The sequence below is a fragment of the Mustelus asterias genome, chromosome 7 (assembly GCF_964213995.1).
Source record: "Mustelus asterias chromosome 7, sMusAst1.hap1.1, whole genome shotgun sequence".
In the NCBI taxonomy this organism is placed as follows: domain Eukaryota; kingdom Metazoa; phylum Chordata; class Chondrichthyes; order Carcharhiniformes; family Triakidae; genus Mustelus; species Mustelus asterias.
The window spans coordinates 60,724,674-60,741,352 of record NC_135807.1 but is presented as its reverse complement, the minus strand read 5'-3'; the positions used below and the strand labels follow the sequence as shown (position 1 = coordinate 60,741,352).

Below are 16,679 nucleotides of genomic sequence, written 5' to 3'. Positions count from 1 at the left end.
ATGAGGAATTAACATTCTAATGGAATTTATTTGTTTGTCATTTAAGTGCTTCAACACCTTTGTTAAAATGAGCTTCACTTAGCATTTTCATGCTATATTTTTACAGTACTTTTAAAAGGCCACATAGAATCATAGAACTATAAAGTACAGGAGGAGGCCTGTCAGCCCATCGTGCCTGTACCATCTCTTTGAAAGAGGTATTAAATCAGTCCCAATGTCCTGCCTCTTTCCATAAAGCTTTGCAATTTTTTTTCCTTCAAATATTTATCATTTGAAAGGTATTATTGATTCTGCTTCCACCATCTTTTCAGGAAATGTATTCCAGATCATAACACCCAGCATCTGGTTCTTTTGCCAATCACCTTAAATCTACATTGTCGAGTTATGGACCCTTTTGCCACTTGAAACTGCTTTTCCTTATTTACTCTATCATAACCTTTCATGATTTGGAACACCTCCATTAACCCTCTCAAATCCTTGACATCCATCCGAATGTTGATTTCCATGCATTCCAACTGAACTGATCATTTTATTCCTTAAATATTCATGTTTTCTTCATTTTATTGCCGCTCGTTATAACTTCCTCGGATAGCAATTTTTGACAGTCTCAATTACTACACCATCAGGACATAATAGCCATCAGCTTTGTGAAGATTACCTAGAGTGTGAGCAAGAACATTACAGTGTTCACATTGTTTGTTAACCTTGCATTAAAGACACAATTACCTGAGCCGGACCTGGTAAGCAGCATCAGCTCAATATGCTCAGAGTCGACAAATAGCAGGGTATCCAATTTTAGACCGATTACTCTGCATTTTCTGCCCGGCAGCAAATGCAGAGCAAGATCAGACTCTAATTGAATGAGTCTCAAAGCGCGGGAAAAGTAACAGTTGCTGGCAGCATGTGTACACACACAAGCGAGACGACGAGGCGAGGGAGAGGTGCGGCGGCAGGCAGGCCACGACAAAGGAAGTTGCTGGGGTTTGTCATTCATCCACATATCACCTTGGTAAAATCCAGCTTTTCACACCCAGTTTCTGTATTTGAAGTTTGAATTCTGAGTCTACAGCAGCATTGTGAAACCAGACTCTTTAATTATTTGTAGAAGTATGGTCATTAACCACAAGAATCATTATTTACGTTTTAATTACTTCTCAAAGGCATATCTAAAAAAGTCACTTGAATTTTAGTTACTTCATCAAGACTTTAAAGGTCATTAAAAATAGCTCAAAGTTCTTGCAGTTCCATGTGTTAGAAGAGGAAAGTGGGGTCACCTGACTCCTCAACTCCATTTAGTTTATCAGTGCCTATTTCCAGTTTATACTTCACAAGCTCATTTTCATAGTTCATTCATCCGTACTGTATGAGCATGACCATGTTTAAGAGGTATTAACTAGAGCAGCGAGGTCAGGAATGGTGAATTAAAAATGTCAATCCAGCATTAGAAATGGATTGACATCACGATCTCCCTACTCTGAGCACTTCTAGCGCACGCACGCAACAGCTATGTCAACATCATCACCAAGATGATGTTCGGTGCACACCCCATTGCAAGTGATCAGAAGCAGTGTAGATACCATTCATCAACCGAACAATCACCCCCAGTGCCAAATTCACCACAGCCACTTTTTGGGTCCCAAAAGTATGCAAAATATTCCAGATGTGGTCTCACAAAGCTCTATATAATTGTAGACACTTCCTTACTCTTACATTCCGGCTTATTTGCAACGAAGGAAAACACATCATTTACTTTCCTAATTGGATACTGTGCCTCCATGTTAAATTTCACTGATCCATATACAAGAACACCCTCAAAACACCAACCTTTACCAATCTGTCAGCTTTTAAAAACTATTCTGTTTTTCTTGTGTTCCTACCTAAATGGATTTTGTTTAATGGATAATTTCACACTTTGCACATTATATTCTACCTTGTTGCCAACTTAATTAACTGGTCTAGATCTCTTTATAGCTTTTTTCTGCATCCTCCTCAGTTTACATTCCCATCCTGCTTTGCATCATTAGCAAAGTTGTATAGATTACATTTGGTTTCCTCAAGTCAGTCATCGAGATAGATTAAAAATAGCTGCGGCTCGAGCACTGATCCTAGTAACAGTCTGCATCCCAAAAATGACTTTTATACTCTCTTCACTGTCTGCTAACCAATACACATGCCATGTTACTTTCATACCTGCAAACAAAAAACAAAGAACAAAGAAAATTACAGCACAAGAACAGGCCCTTCGGCCCTCCAAGTCTTCACTGACCATGCTGCCTGACTTAACCAAAACCCCCTATCCTTCCGGGGACCATATCCCTCTATTCCCATCCTATTCATGTATTTGTCCAGACGCCCCTTAAAAGTCACTACCGTATCCGCTTTCACTACCTCCCCCGGCAACAAGTTCCAGGCACCCACCACCCTCTGTGTAAAAAATCTGCCTCGTACATCTCCTTTAAACCTTGCCCCTCGCACCTTAAACCTGTGCCCCCTAGTAATTGACTCTTCCACCCTGGGAAAAAGCTTCTGACTATCCACTCTCTCCATGCCTCTCATAATCTTGTAGCCTTCTATCAGGTCATCCCTCAACCTCCATCGTTCCAGTGAGAACAAACCAAGTTTCTCCAACCTCTCCTCATAGCTAATGCCCTCCATACCAGGCAACATCCTGGTAAATCTTTTCTGCACCCTCTCCAAAGCTTCCACATCTTCTGGTAGTGTGGCGACCAGAATTGAACACTATATTCCAAGTGCAGCCTAACTAGGGTTCTATAAAGCTGCAACATGACTTGCCAATTTTTAAACTCAATGCCCTGGTCGATGAAGGCAAGCATGCCGTATGCCTTCTTGACTACCTTCTCCACCTGCATTGCCACTTTTAGCGACCTGTGTACCTGTACACCCAGATCCCTTTGCCTATCAATACTCTCAAGGGTTCTGCCATTTACTGTATATTTCCTATCTGTATTAGACCTTCCAAAATGCATTACCTCACATTTCTCCGGATTAAACTCCATCTGCCATCTCTCTGCCCAAATCTCCAACCAATCTATATCCTGCTGCATCCTCTGATGGTCCTCATCGCTATCCGCAAATCCACCAACCTTTGTGTCGTCCACAAACTTACTGATCAATTCAGTTACATTTTCCTCCAAATCATTTATATATATTACAAACAGCAAAGGTCCCAGCACTGATCCCTGAGGAATGCCACTTGTCACAGCCCTCCATTCAGAAACGCACCCTTCCACTGCTACCCTGTCTTCTTGGTCAGGGCCAGTTTTGTATCCACCTTGCCAGCTCGCCTCTGATCCCATGCGACTTCACCTTCTGCACCAGTCTGCAGTGAGGGAATTTGTCAAAGGCCTTACTGAAGTCCATGTAGACAACATCCACTACCCTACCCTCATCAATCACCTTTGTCACTTCCTCGAAAATCTTGATCAAGTTAGTGAGACATGACCTCCCCTTCACAAAACCATGTTGCCTCTCACTAATACGTCCATTTATTTCCAAGTGGGAATAAATCCTGTCTCGAAGAATCCTCTCCAATAATTTCCCTACCACTGATGTAAGGCTCACCTGCTGTAATTACCTGGATTATTCTTGCTACCCTTCTTAAACAAAGGAACAACATTGGCTATTCTCCAATCCTCTGGACCTCCCCTGTAGCCAGTGAGGATACAAAGATTTCTCTCAAGGCCCCAGCAATTTCCTCCCTTGCCTCTCTCAGTATTCTGGGGTATATCCCATCAGGCCCTGGGGACTTGTCTATCTTAATAATACCTCCTCCTTTTTGATCTCAACATGACTCAAACTATCTACACATCCTTTCCCAGACTCATCATCCACCAAGTCCTTCTCTTTGGTGAATACTGACGCAAAGTACTCATTTAATACCTCGCCCATTTCCTCTGGCTCCACAGATAGATTCTCTCCCTTGTCCTTGAGTGGGCCAACCCTCTGTCTGGCTACCCTCTTGCTCTTTATATATGTATAAAAAGCCTTGGGATTTTCCTTAATCCTGCTGGCCAATGCTTTTTTGTGACCCCTTTTAGCCCTCCTTACTCAAGTTTCTTTCTAATTTCCTTGTATTCCACACTTGCTTTGTGTGTTCCCAGCCTCCTAGCTTTGATGAATGCTTCCTTTTTCTCTTTGACTAGGCTCACAGTATCTCTTGTTATCCAAGGTTCCCAAAACTTGCCATACTTGTCCTTCATCCTTACAGGAATGAGCCGGTCCTGAATCCCTATCAACTTACACTTGAAAGCCTCCCACATGCCAGATGTTGATTTGCCCTCAAACATCTGCCCCCAATCTACATTCTTCTGTTCCTGCCTAATATTGTTGTAATTAGCCTTTCCCCAACTTAGCACCTTAATGTGAGGACTACATTTATCTTTATCCATCAGTACCTTAAAGCTTACTGAATTGTGATCAATGTTCCCGAACTGCTCCCCTACTGAAAAATCGACCACCTGGCCGGGCTCATTCCCCAATACCAGGTCCAGTATGGCCCCTTCCCTGGTTGGACTATCTACGTGCTGTTTCAAGAAGCCCTCCTGGATGCTTCTTACAAACACGAGGCCTAATCTTGATGAACAATATCTTTGATTGAATACCTTCTGAAAAGTTAAGTTTCAAATAACAAACTTACAATAATGCATTTCCACTGAAGTGGCATTGTCAGTAAAAAATAAGGTATTACTTATTGTATCTATTGAGTCTACAAAATAAAAGACTAATTTACATCCGAATTTGTAGCTTATTTCAAATATTGGAACTCCACCATGTGATAGTTGTTGCACATTCTTACGGACACCATTTTATTTTCATCTGTTCTCATTTTTATTTCCCTTCTTTAATTGTTTCCATTGTTCTTTCTTTCCTGGCGCAGATGACATATGTAAGATTGAATGTTATGGGTCTAACAGCCTCGTTGACCATGGGCGCAAATGCCGTAATGGTCACTAAACTTCACGAGAGGCCAAAAATGGGATCAGAGTGAGATCTTCCCCGGCACCGACCGGTGACATTATCAGGTTCCTACCCAAGAAGGGTGTAAAATTAACATTACATCAGCAAGTTTGACACCGCTACTTCTGCCCTCATTCCTAACTACCCACGCAGCTGGCGTGATGCTGAAAATCACTATTTGTTTGCAAAAAATGAAAACCAGTTGAGAAGACCATGCTGGGGGCACACAGGCGAAATATAGTCCTGGGCTGCTGAGAGACATTCCCAGGCATTGCCCCCAGCACTCTGGCAGTGCCCTCTGACACTGGGTGCACCACTGGTGGCACTACCAGCGGCCCACAGGGGAGTTCCATTGCAGGGGTTCCACTTATCCATGGAGGGGGATGTTGCCCTTCTGCAGCAGGGGTCTTGATGTCCATGGGGGAGGGTTGCCCCTGTCCGGGGGGTGGGGGAGCTTTCAGTATCTATGGGTAGGTGTCCCGGGTCTCTGGATTCCTGACGTTGCCGGCTTTCTTTGACCCTGCCCCTCCAGCTGACCGTGAGAATTTCATTTCGCCTTTGAAATTGCACAGATCTGTTCAATAAGTTGAGAAAAGCAGCCTGCGGGCATCGCACTGGTTTTCTCGTCTGAGTCAACACTCTGTACATTATTGTGAAGATTTTGGCCTACAATTTTATGATGTCCACATCACTCTGTGGAAAGGTTAGCAGAAAATACAAACATCACAAAACTGTAATTCTTTTCCATGGTGAAAGGCCCCATCTAGTGGGTAGGCAGAGAATGGACCAGGATTTCATACACACAACTGATTCAATGGTCTCAATTTCTGATCAAATATCGGACCAACACTGGGGAAATGAGAGAATAGTTTGACCCTCAGTGCACTGATTCCAAGTGTATTTTCATGCTGCATGTTACTCGAATGATGCAAACACTGGCAACTGACCAGGTAGAAAATCACATCTTGCTGCTGGAATTAAATGCCCGCAGCAGCTGTCATCATGGTTTTGATGTTGAGAATACACAAGCTTGATTTAAAAGAACCATCACTGCAGATCACCTTGACAATTGAAGCTTTTCACTTCTCCTTTGGGTACAGGAGAAGGTGGCCCATCATAGAAATAGGACATTTTCAAGAGATGGGACTCCTCACCTTCTACCTATAACAAAAGTAAGTAAGCCCTAAACATCTCTGATGGGAGACTGTAGTGGAAAATAGATGATGGACAAGTAACCACCAGCTCAGATGTTGTGGCAATCTTCGATTGATCTTTCATCTTATCCTCTTTACTGGCAGAAAAATATGCACTGAATTTCACTCCCATGTTTCTCATTCTACTGCACATTGCAAGTAAAGGCTGCTCAGAAGGATCTCTATGAAACGTTTTTTCATCCTCTCCATATATGCCACAAGAATGACAGCCAGGTCAGAGTACACCTGGGCAAATTTAATTTCTGAAGGAATAATCAAGCAGATGGATGAAGGGAATGGTGTTGATGTGGTGCAATTGAACAATGGAAGTAATTCAATAAAGGTATCTCATTGGCTTATTACAAAAATTCAGGAAAAGGAAATGGCTGTATTTGCTGTTGGTTCAAAATTGAAAAGTCTCATACTTGTGTTAAGCCCCTCCACGTATGGGGCTCTGGCAAACAAATCCTCAATGGCAAAACCAGCGGAAGAAGGTAGAAAGTAGGTGCTAAATATCTCAATAGCTGTTCCAGCAGATGAAAGCTTCAACAGAACCAATCCTCAAATCATCTTGGTTTCCTTGCCATTGGATCAAAGTTTTGTACTGTTAAGCCATGTGTAGAAGCTGGTGCACAATGGTTTCTCCATGCTAAAAGATGCCACCTGCAGGCTTCTTCCTTTCTGAGTACATCTCCCAAGCCCTTTGGCAACCAGCAAATGGTGATGGCAGATGGATTGTGTTGTATGGAAGCTTTTAGTAATGATCTGGCATGGATAGTAACAAGATGGTTGTCTAGCACTTGGATGAGGCAGGGTGCCTTTCAGAAGCTGTAACTGTGACTGAACAGCCATCTTTAGAATCCATTTTGTTCACCCCTTACTGGAAAAGGTGCCCTAAACATAGTCTGCCTCATCTCTTCTGACTGGATCCAGAGGGATCAATTCTTGTGGTAGAAACACACAAAAGACAGAAGTAGTTAAGTTTGGGGCCTGCAAAATCCCCCAAAAAGTTTCCAATGTCTTGAATGGAACTACTGGCTATCAGATACCCTGTTTCCAAAGCAGGTCTTCTTCTCCCAGCTCACTCAGCACAGATGAGCCAGAGGAGGCGTGAAGAAGCGCTTCAAACATATGCTGAAAGCCAACATGAAGAAATGTAACAGTGGCATCAATTCCTCGGAGACCATTGCTTTGGACTGAGCCAGATAGCGGGAAAGTCTGTGGGAAGGATCCCAGCATTTTAAAACCCAACAATGACAAAATGAAGGAGGAAAGCGAAAGCAGTGAAAAGAACATGCCATGACCTGAACTGATAATACATGAGCAGACATCCCAGAAGACAACACATGCCTTTGGTACCATTAATGTCTGCAGATCCCGAATTGGCCTCATCAGCCACCTTCACACTCATGGAAGACAATCATCCTCACTAGTGAGAGACAACCAATAATCCCTTCCACTCACACCCGTGAACTCTGTTCCTGATTCCAGCCTTGTGCATCTTGCCTCTATTTTCCATGTTACTGGTGGCAATCCCTCAGCCTCTTAGATCTACAATCCATAATTTCCTCCCTGAATTCTTCTGCCTTGATACCTCTCTCTTTTTCTTCAATTCCAACGTTCACTTCTCCTAAAATCCCTTTCCTTGATTAACCTCCATTTTTTCTTCTGTGTCTTTGAAACAATCTGGGTCATTTTCTAATGTAAAGGGCAAAACAACATGAAGGGAAGTTAGGTGCATGGGAACTACTACCAGGTCAACAGATGATGCAGCAAGGTAGAAATAAAGGGAGCTGGCTACAAGATGAAACATTAGAGAGAAGAAACATGGTGCACAGAGGACCAAGCGAGGCAAATAGCACGAGAGTGAAGCAGGGTTCTGAAACAGAGTGAATTGACAGGGGAAAATACAACCCAGTCTAAAATAGGTTTGAAGTGCACATTCCTTAAATGCACAGAGTGTGATAGATAAAATTGATGAGCTGCAGTCACAAATCGGCACCTGGGACCATGACGTAATGAGTTCTGGCTCAAAGAAGGGGAGGGTTGGAGGCTGAATGTTCCAATTGAAAGGTATTCAGGAAAGATTAAATCACGTGTGATCTGCCCAGTGGCAGTTACCTGGCTCATTGTCTGCTGATGCTTCACCCGGAACTGTTTTCTTGATCATTCTTTTTTAATGGTGGTTTGTAAGGTTAATAATACAATATAAAACCAGGATATTGAATGTAGAAAGTAGCAGCTAAACATGGGAATAAGAGGAGCAAAGGGAAAGCATTGGAACCCAAAAGACTTTATAAAAAATTAGCAAAAGGGATATCAGAGAAAAAGTGAGATCAAGTATTGACAAAAATGAGATCTTCCTGTGGAGATCCGGGATGTGACTGAGGAAATAAATGAGTAATTTACACCTGTCTTCGCTCAAGAAGAGAATGCTGCAAAGACAGCAGTAAAGTGGTGATACTGGACAGGAAAACACTGATAGAGGTAGCAGCCCTCAAAGAAAAAAGGTTACCGGTTTGAATGGAATGCTCCTATTTTGCCGAGGGAAGACAGAGTGGATATTAGAGGTTCTGGCTTTAATTTTCCTCCTTTGATATGGAGCTAGTACCAGTGGCCTGGAGAATTGCAATAATAATGAACAAAGAGCAGTGCAGCACAGGAACAGGCCCTTCGGCCCACTAAGTCTGTGCCGACATAGATGTCTCTCTAATCTAATATATTTTGACTCCACGTGGCCCATATCCCTCTATTCTCTGCCTATTCACATATCTATCCAGATGCCTCTTGAATGTTGTTATAAAATCTGTTTCCACCACCTCCTCCAGCAGCACGTTCCAGGCATTCACTACCCTCTGTGTGAAAAACTTGCACCTTACGTCTCTTTTAAACTTTCCCCCTCTCAATTTCAACCTGTGCCCCCGAGTAATTGACCCTTTGACCTGGGAAAAAGACTCTGACTATCCACTCTATCCAAGCCTGTCACAATCTTATAAACCTCTATCAGGTCCCCCCGTCATCCTCCAACGCTCCATTGAAACAATCCAAGTTTGTTCAGCCTTTCTTCATAGTCCATATCCTCCAAATCAGGCAGCATCCTGGTAAATCTCTTCTGCACCGTTTCCAATGCATCAACATCTTTCAGGTAGTGTGACGACCAGAATTGTACACAAAACTCCAAATGTGGCCTAATCAAAGTCTTATACAGCTGCAACATGATTTTCCAATTCCTATACTCAATGCCCCAACCAATGGAGGCCGGCATGCCATCTGCCTTCTTGACCACCTTGTCTACCGGAGTTGCCACCTTCAGGGAACTGTGGATCTGCAAGCCTCTGTATGCCAATATCTCTACCATTTACTGTATATTTTCCTTTTGCGGCATACCTTCCAAATCGCATCACCTCACATTTGTCCGGGTTAAATTCCATCTGCCATCTTTCGGCCCAGGTCTCCAGTTGATTTATATCCTGTTGTATTCTCTGGCAATCCTCCTCACTATCCGCTGCTCCTCCAATTTTTGTATCATCTGCAAATTTACTCATCAGACCACCTACATTTTCCTCCAAATCATTTATATATAATTCCAACAGAGGCCCCAGCACTGATCCTTGTGGAACACCACTTGTCACAGACCTCCAGTTAGAAAAGTACTCTTCCATTGCTACTGTCTGCTTTCTACGCCCAAGTCAGTTTTGTATCCATCTTACCAGTTCACCTCGGATCCCATACGTCTTCACTTTCTGTACCAGCCTATGAGGAACCTTACCAAAGGCTTTACTAAAGTCCATGTTTCCAACATCCACTGTTGTCACTTCAAGTAACTCAATCAAGTTTGTGAGACACGACTTCCCATTCACAAAACCATGCTGCCCATCGCTAATCAGCCTATTCTTTTCCACGTGAGTACATCCTGTCCCTAAGAATCTTCTCTAATAATTTCCCCATCACTGATACAAGGCTCACATCTGTATTTCCCGATTGTCTCTTCTGCCCTTCTTAAACAGAGGAACAATGTTAGTTACTCTCCGTCCTCTGGTACCTCGGCCGTGGTTAATGTTGCACCTGTTTTAAAGAGGGGAGACGGATAAACCCAGCACTAATATGGCAGTTAGCTGAAAGTTGGGGGTAGGGAAACTTAGAATAATCCAGGACAAAATGAGTTGGTGTTTTGAGCCATCAATGAAAGTCAGCATGCACTTGTTAAAGGCAAATTGTGTTTGACTAACTTGATGAAAACTTGAAAGTTGATGTTGCATTTCAAAAGATATATAACAAAGTGCCACCTAATGACCTGTTGGTAAAAATTAAAGCCCATGGGATAGAAATATACAGTGGCATCATGGTCATGACATTGACTAAGGTACAGAAAGTAAGAAGTAATTGTGAACAGCAGCTTCTCATATTGAAGTATAGAGCAGTGTGCCCCCCCCCCCCCCCCCAATTAGGACCACTGTCCATGTTGATATATACTAATGACCTGGACTTGGATATTCAATGTATAATTTCAAAGTCTGCCGATGAAACAAAACTTGGAAATGCAGTAAACAATGAGGAAGATAGTAAACTTCAAGATGAAATGGGCAGACTGGTAAACTGAGCAGACACACAGCAGATGAAATTTAACACAGACAAGTGTGAGATGATATATTTTGGAAGGAAGAATGAGGAGGCAATAAGAACTAAATAGTATAATTTTAAAGAGATGCAAAAATGGAGATTGTACACAAGGCTTTGAAGTTGGCAGGACATGTTGAGTTGCCAAAAAGAAACATATAGGATCCTGAGCAAAACCAAGAAGGGAAAGCCTGAAAGTTATGTTAAATCTTTAATAAAAACACAATTTAGATCTCAGTGAGAGTATTAAGTTCAATCCTAGGCACCTAATTTTAGGATGTCAGGATCTTGGGGAGGATGCAAAAGAGATCTATCAGAGGAACTTCAGTTATGGAAAGACTGGAGAAGCTGGATTGTTGCTGTTTATGCAGCAAAGTTTTAGGAGATTTGATAGCAGTGTCCAAAATCATAAAATGGTTTCATACAGGAAACGAGAAAAACACATTTCTAGTGGCCCAAGTTGGTAATTAAAGGGAACAGATTTAAGGAAGTTGACAACAGTGATTTGGAACGTGATGCCTAAAAGGATGGTGAAAGTAGAATCAATGGTAACATTCCAAAAAGACCTCGATAAATTACAGGACCTTTGGGAAAGAGTGGAATTCATCAGATAATCAAAGAACCAGCAGAGGCACAATGGACAAGATGCTTTAATGCTTTAATATTCGGTGAATTCAACAACTTTTTGAAATGGGTGTCAGTGATACTCGTGGAAGCTAACCTTATACCTCCTGATTTTTCATAAAGGAAAGAGAGCACACACATCAGACTTCTAGCAAGATCACACCAACAAAAATTATAACAGATATAAAAAAATCTAAGAACATTTACCTGGTACTGAATTTTTTTTAAATTATGGGACATGGGCTGGGCCAGCATTTATTGCCTGTCCCCAATTGTCCTTGAGGGGGCAGGTAAGAATCAACCATATTGCTGTGGATCTGAAGCCAGATGTAGACCAGACCAGATAAGGATGGCAGATTTCCTTCTCAAAAGGACATTAGTGCAAGTTTTACACCATACATTTTGTTTCAAATGAGGAAATTCAAACAGGAAATTAGAAATTGATCAGAATGGGACCACAGAATCCTTTTAATTCTGAGTAATTATGGTTGGCCAACAATTAAAGATGTTGTTATCGTTAAATGTTCTTTTCGTATAACAGCATTGAAGATGCTTCAATTAGTTTTTGGGCTGTGCATCAAAATAAACTGAACATTTTATGCAAAGACTAAAATTCTTTTGAAATCTGTAGTTTTGTTTTTTTAAAACTATAAATTATAGATTATGTAAGTGACTTACCCCAGCAACTGTCCTGCCTGTGAACGATTCAATAGACAACCAATAAGTTACATTGGTCGGGAGTTTACTGGTCTTCAAGGTGTAGAAGGTAGGGGAGGCTGAAAAATTGTGTGGGAGGATTGGAATGGGAGGAGTGCGAGGTGCCTGATCCATTTCCACTGCCATGTAGTTTTGCCAGTGGTTGGGAAGATGGCCGATGGCCCTCCAGTCCAATCCCTATAGCATTACTGATGTTCATAAACCACCACTGGGTCCTGCCTAAGTGGCTCCAATGATCCTGACCCCACTTACCGTTTTATAAAGATAGCGTCCATACTGTTTTTCCAAGCTGGGCTCAGTCCCAGCAGTGGCCATTGCTCTCAGTGTGACTGCTGGGATTAGTGTTGCTGGGCCTCTGATTGGTCGGCAGCTCTTGGAAAGGGGATCTCATCCCTTAAAAGGATGGGAGCCCGAAAAGCAGTTCATTAGCTTCTTGATGGGCATAAAATCCGGTGGCAGTTCCCAGAAATGGCTCAGCAGGATCATCCCTTACTTTTCTGCCCACAGATAGGGCCACTGTCACCCCAACAAATTCCTGACCATTATTTCCAACTTAGTCTCATTAGTGATTAGTTATCTAGTTACTCTACACTACTGTTGGTTATTGTATTTTGCATTCTTTAATCATACTAGAGAGCACTTGAATAAATATTAAAAATAATACTTACCCATAGTCATTTCTGTGCAGCAACAAAGGCAAACACATTGTAAGAAAATATAATAAATAACTGTGGAATTTGCCATTCATTTATACATTCAATATATGTTTGAGAACAAATTCTCTTCAGAGGTATTGGATTGGAGCAAGGATGAGTTTCCAGTGTTGCAGTTATGAATTAAATTGCGTAGTGTAATAGATTTAATGGTTAACTAAAATATTAAAATATCTTATCCATTTCACCTGTGACGGTAGTGTGCCTTTAAGAAATGTATTTTACTCATGTTCCTTTGCAGATTTTGTCGGCACCATGTTGTCTGCAGCCAGTGTCCTCTAATTGTTACTGAAGCAGTATAACTGATATCATGATGATTTTAATCTGGACTAATGCAGTGTTCGGGGGTTTAATGGTCTTCTGGGAATTGCTGAGTGGAGCTCGATTGAGGATGATTGACAGATCAGGTGATATTCCTGGGGACAGCAATTATTTTTTATAGAGCATTCCAAGTTTTTAAATTTTGGTTCAGTTGCTGCTAGAAGCTGATGGAAGAAGACGGTGTCTCTGTCTCTCTCTCTCTCTCTCCAGAGGCTTGCTGAAAGTTCCAGGACTGGGAAGCCTCAGTAAGTTGCTCTAAAATTCAAAGGACCAATTCACAACAGGTGCTAAAAAGCTGAAAGTCCAGCATCACATGAGCATACTTGTTTCTGTGCCAGGTCTGAAGAAGCGTGTATGACTGTGGGATGGTGTTTAATTTGGTACAGCAGAGATAGTTAGCTATTAGGAGTTATACTGTGTCGTGTTTAATTCTTGTAATTTGTAAAAGCTATGCTAAATCTTTTTGTAATACTTTAACTGTGTACTTAAATAAACTTTTGATAAAAGCAGCCGAGTGGGTCATCTGAATCATACCTGGAGTGAAACACCTTATGCTTACCCATGCCAAAAATCAAATGTAAAACTTAGGCTATAGGCTAACTTCATAAAACACCTTGGAATTTTGAGCCTGAGTCTGAACACACTCTCATACTCTGTTCTGAAAATGATTGGTCTGGATTTTGCTGTGAGCAGTGAAGGAATGGTTTTCACCATTCACCTCGTGTACAGTTGCCCACTTGATTGCGAGCTTATCAGTGGAGATTTCTACTCTTCCAGTATTTGTTTGAATTTTTGCCTTCTGCATGGGAACAGTGGAGTCTGTGAGCAGGACAAACAGCAAAGAAACAGTTCAGTCAATAAGACTGAAGAATCCTTCCAAGTGGCAGAGCAGGAATTAGAAAAGAGAAAAAATATATTTTTAAAATCTGAACATTAATTTTCTTGAGGGAATTAAACTCCACATTTGTCAAATTAATTTTCAGGGCCAGAGTGGTTCTTCAGTAATAATTATGACATTACACTTTTTTAAAAACTCAGTAACTCATAACTGATCTTTATTGGTCATCATGATGTGGAGATGCCGGCATTGGACTGGGGTAGGCACAGTAAGAAGTCTTACAACATCAGGTTAAAGTCCAGCAGGTTTATTTGGTAGCACAAGCTTTTGGAGCGCTGCTCCTTCATCAGGTGAGTGAAGGGTTGGGTTCACAAACAGGACATATATAGACACAGACTCAATTTACAAGATAATGGTTGGAATGTGAGTCTTAACAGGTAATCAGGTCTTTACAGGTACAGACAATGTGAGTGGAGAGAGGGTTAAGCACAGGTTAAAGAGGTGTAAATTGTCTCAAGTCTGGACAGTTGGTGAGATTTTGCAAGTCCAGGCAAGTCTGGGGGTTACAGATAGTGTGACATGGACCCAAGATCCCGGTTGAGGCCGACCTCATGTGTGTGGAACTTGGCTATCAGTTTCTGCTCAGCGATTCTGTGTTGTCCTGTGTCATGAAGGCTGCCTTGGAGAACACTTACCCGAAGATCAGAGGCTGAATGCCCTTGATTGTTGAAGTGTTCCCTGATAGGAAAGGAACACTCCTGCCTGGTGATTGTCGAGCGGTATCCATTCATCTATTGTCGTAGCGTCTGCATGGTCTCGCCAATGTGCCATGCCTCGGGACATCCTTTCCTGCAGCATATCAGGTAGACAACATTGGCCGAGTCACAAGAGTATGTACCGTGTACCTGGTAGATGGTGTTCTCACGCGAGATGATGGCATCTGTGTCGATGATTCGGCATGTCTTGCAGAGTTTGCTGTGGCAGGGTTGTGTGGTGCTGTGGTCACTGTTCTCCTGAAGGCTGGGTAGTTTGCTGCGAACAATGGCCTGTTTGAGGTTGAGCAGTTGTTTGAAGGCAAGTAGTAGGGGTGTGGGGATGGCCTTGGTGAGATGTTTGTCTTCGTTGATGACATGTTGAAGGCTCCGGAGAAGATGTCATAGCTTCTCCGTTCCGGGGAAATACTGGATGACGAAGGGTACTCTGTCCGCCGTGTCCCATGTTTGTCTTCTGAGGAGGTCGGTGCGGTTTTTCGCTGTGGTGCGTCGGAACTAAACGACAATACCAGGCAGCAGTGTTCCCTTCCTGTCGGGGAACACTTCAGCAGTCAAGGGCATTCAGCCTCTGATCTTCGGGTAAGCGTTCTCCAAGGCGGCCTTCACGACACGACAATGCAGAATCGCGGAGCAAAAACTGATAGCCAAGTTCTGCACACATGAGGACAGCCTCAATTGGAATCTTGGGTTCATGTCACACTGTCTGTAACCACCACGACTTGCCTGGGCTTGCGAAATCTCACTAACTGTCCTGACTTGAGATAATTTACACCTCTTTAACCTGTGCTTAACCCTCTCTCCACTCGCATTATCTACCTGTAAAGACCTGATTACCTGTTAAGACTCGTATTTCAACCATTATCTTGTAAATTGAGTCTGTGCCGATATATGCCCTGTTTGTGAATCCAACCCTTCACTCACCTGATGAAGGAGCAGTGCTCTGAAAGGTGGTGCTACCAAATAAACTTGTTGCACTTTACTGGTCATCGTCCATGCTTTTACATTAATTATTTTAAAATTTAAACTACAGTTCTGACAAATTATTTATAAACTTTATTCTCTTGTCTGGTTCTATCAACTGCAGTTCAATTGGTAGCCCCGTTGCCGCCAAGTCAGAAGGTTATGGGTTCAAAATCCCTTTTCAAAGATTTAAGCACAAAATTCTGGATGCCAGGATAGTACTGAGGGAGCATGGCATTGTCAGAGATGCTATCCTTCAAGATGAGACATTAAACTGAGACCCGGTTAGCACCCTCGACTGAATGTGATACAGTCATAGAGGTTTACAGCATGGAAACAGGTCCTTTGGTCCAACTTGTCCATGCCGCCCAGTTTTTACCATTAAGATGGACCCAATTACCCATGTTTGGCCCATATCCCTCTATATCAATCTTACCCATGTAACTGTCTCAAAGATTTTTAAAAGACAAAATTGGACCCGCTTCTACTACTATCTCTGGCAGCTCGTTCCAGACACTCACCGCCCTCTGTGAAAAAATTGCCCCTCTGGACCCTTTTGTATCTCACCCCTCTCACCTTAAATCTATGCCCTCTAGTTTTAGACAGCCCTAACTTTGGGAAAAGATGTTGACTATCTACCTTATCGATCCCCTTCATGATTTTATAGACCCCTATCAGGTAACCCCTAAGCCTCCTACGCTCCAGGGAAAAATGTCCAGTCTATCCAGCCTCTCCTTATAACTCAAACCATCAGCACCCAGTAGCATCCTAGTAAATTTTTTTTGCACTCTTTCTAGTTTAATCATATACTTCCTATAATAGGGTGACCAGAACTATAAACAGTCTTCCAAGTGTGGCCTTACCAATGTCTTGTACAACTTCAACAAGACGTCCCAACTCCTGTATTCAATGTTCTGACCAATGAAACCAAACATGCCAAATACTT

General features: G+C 42.3%; 1 protein-coding gene across 19 annotated transcripts in view; it reads right to left on the bottom strand.

Moving 5' to 3' along the window:
• Nucleotides 1–16,679, bottom strand: part of dtna (dystrobrevin, alpha) — a 268,122-nt gene that overhangs the window by 72,780 nt on the left and 178,663 nt on the right. The window lies entirely within an intron of this gene.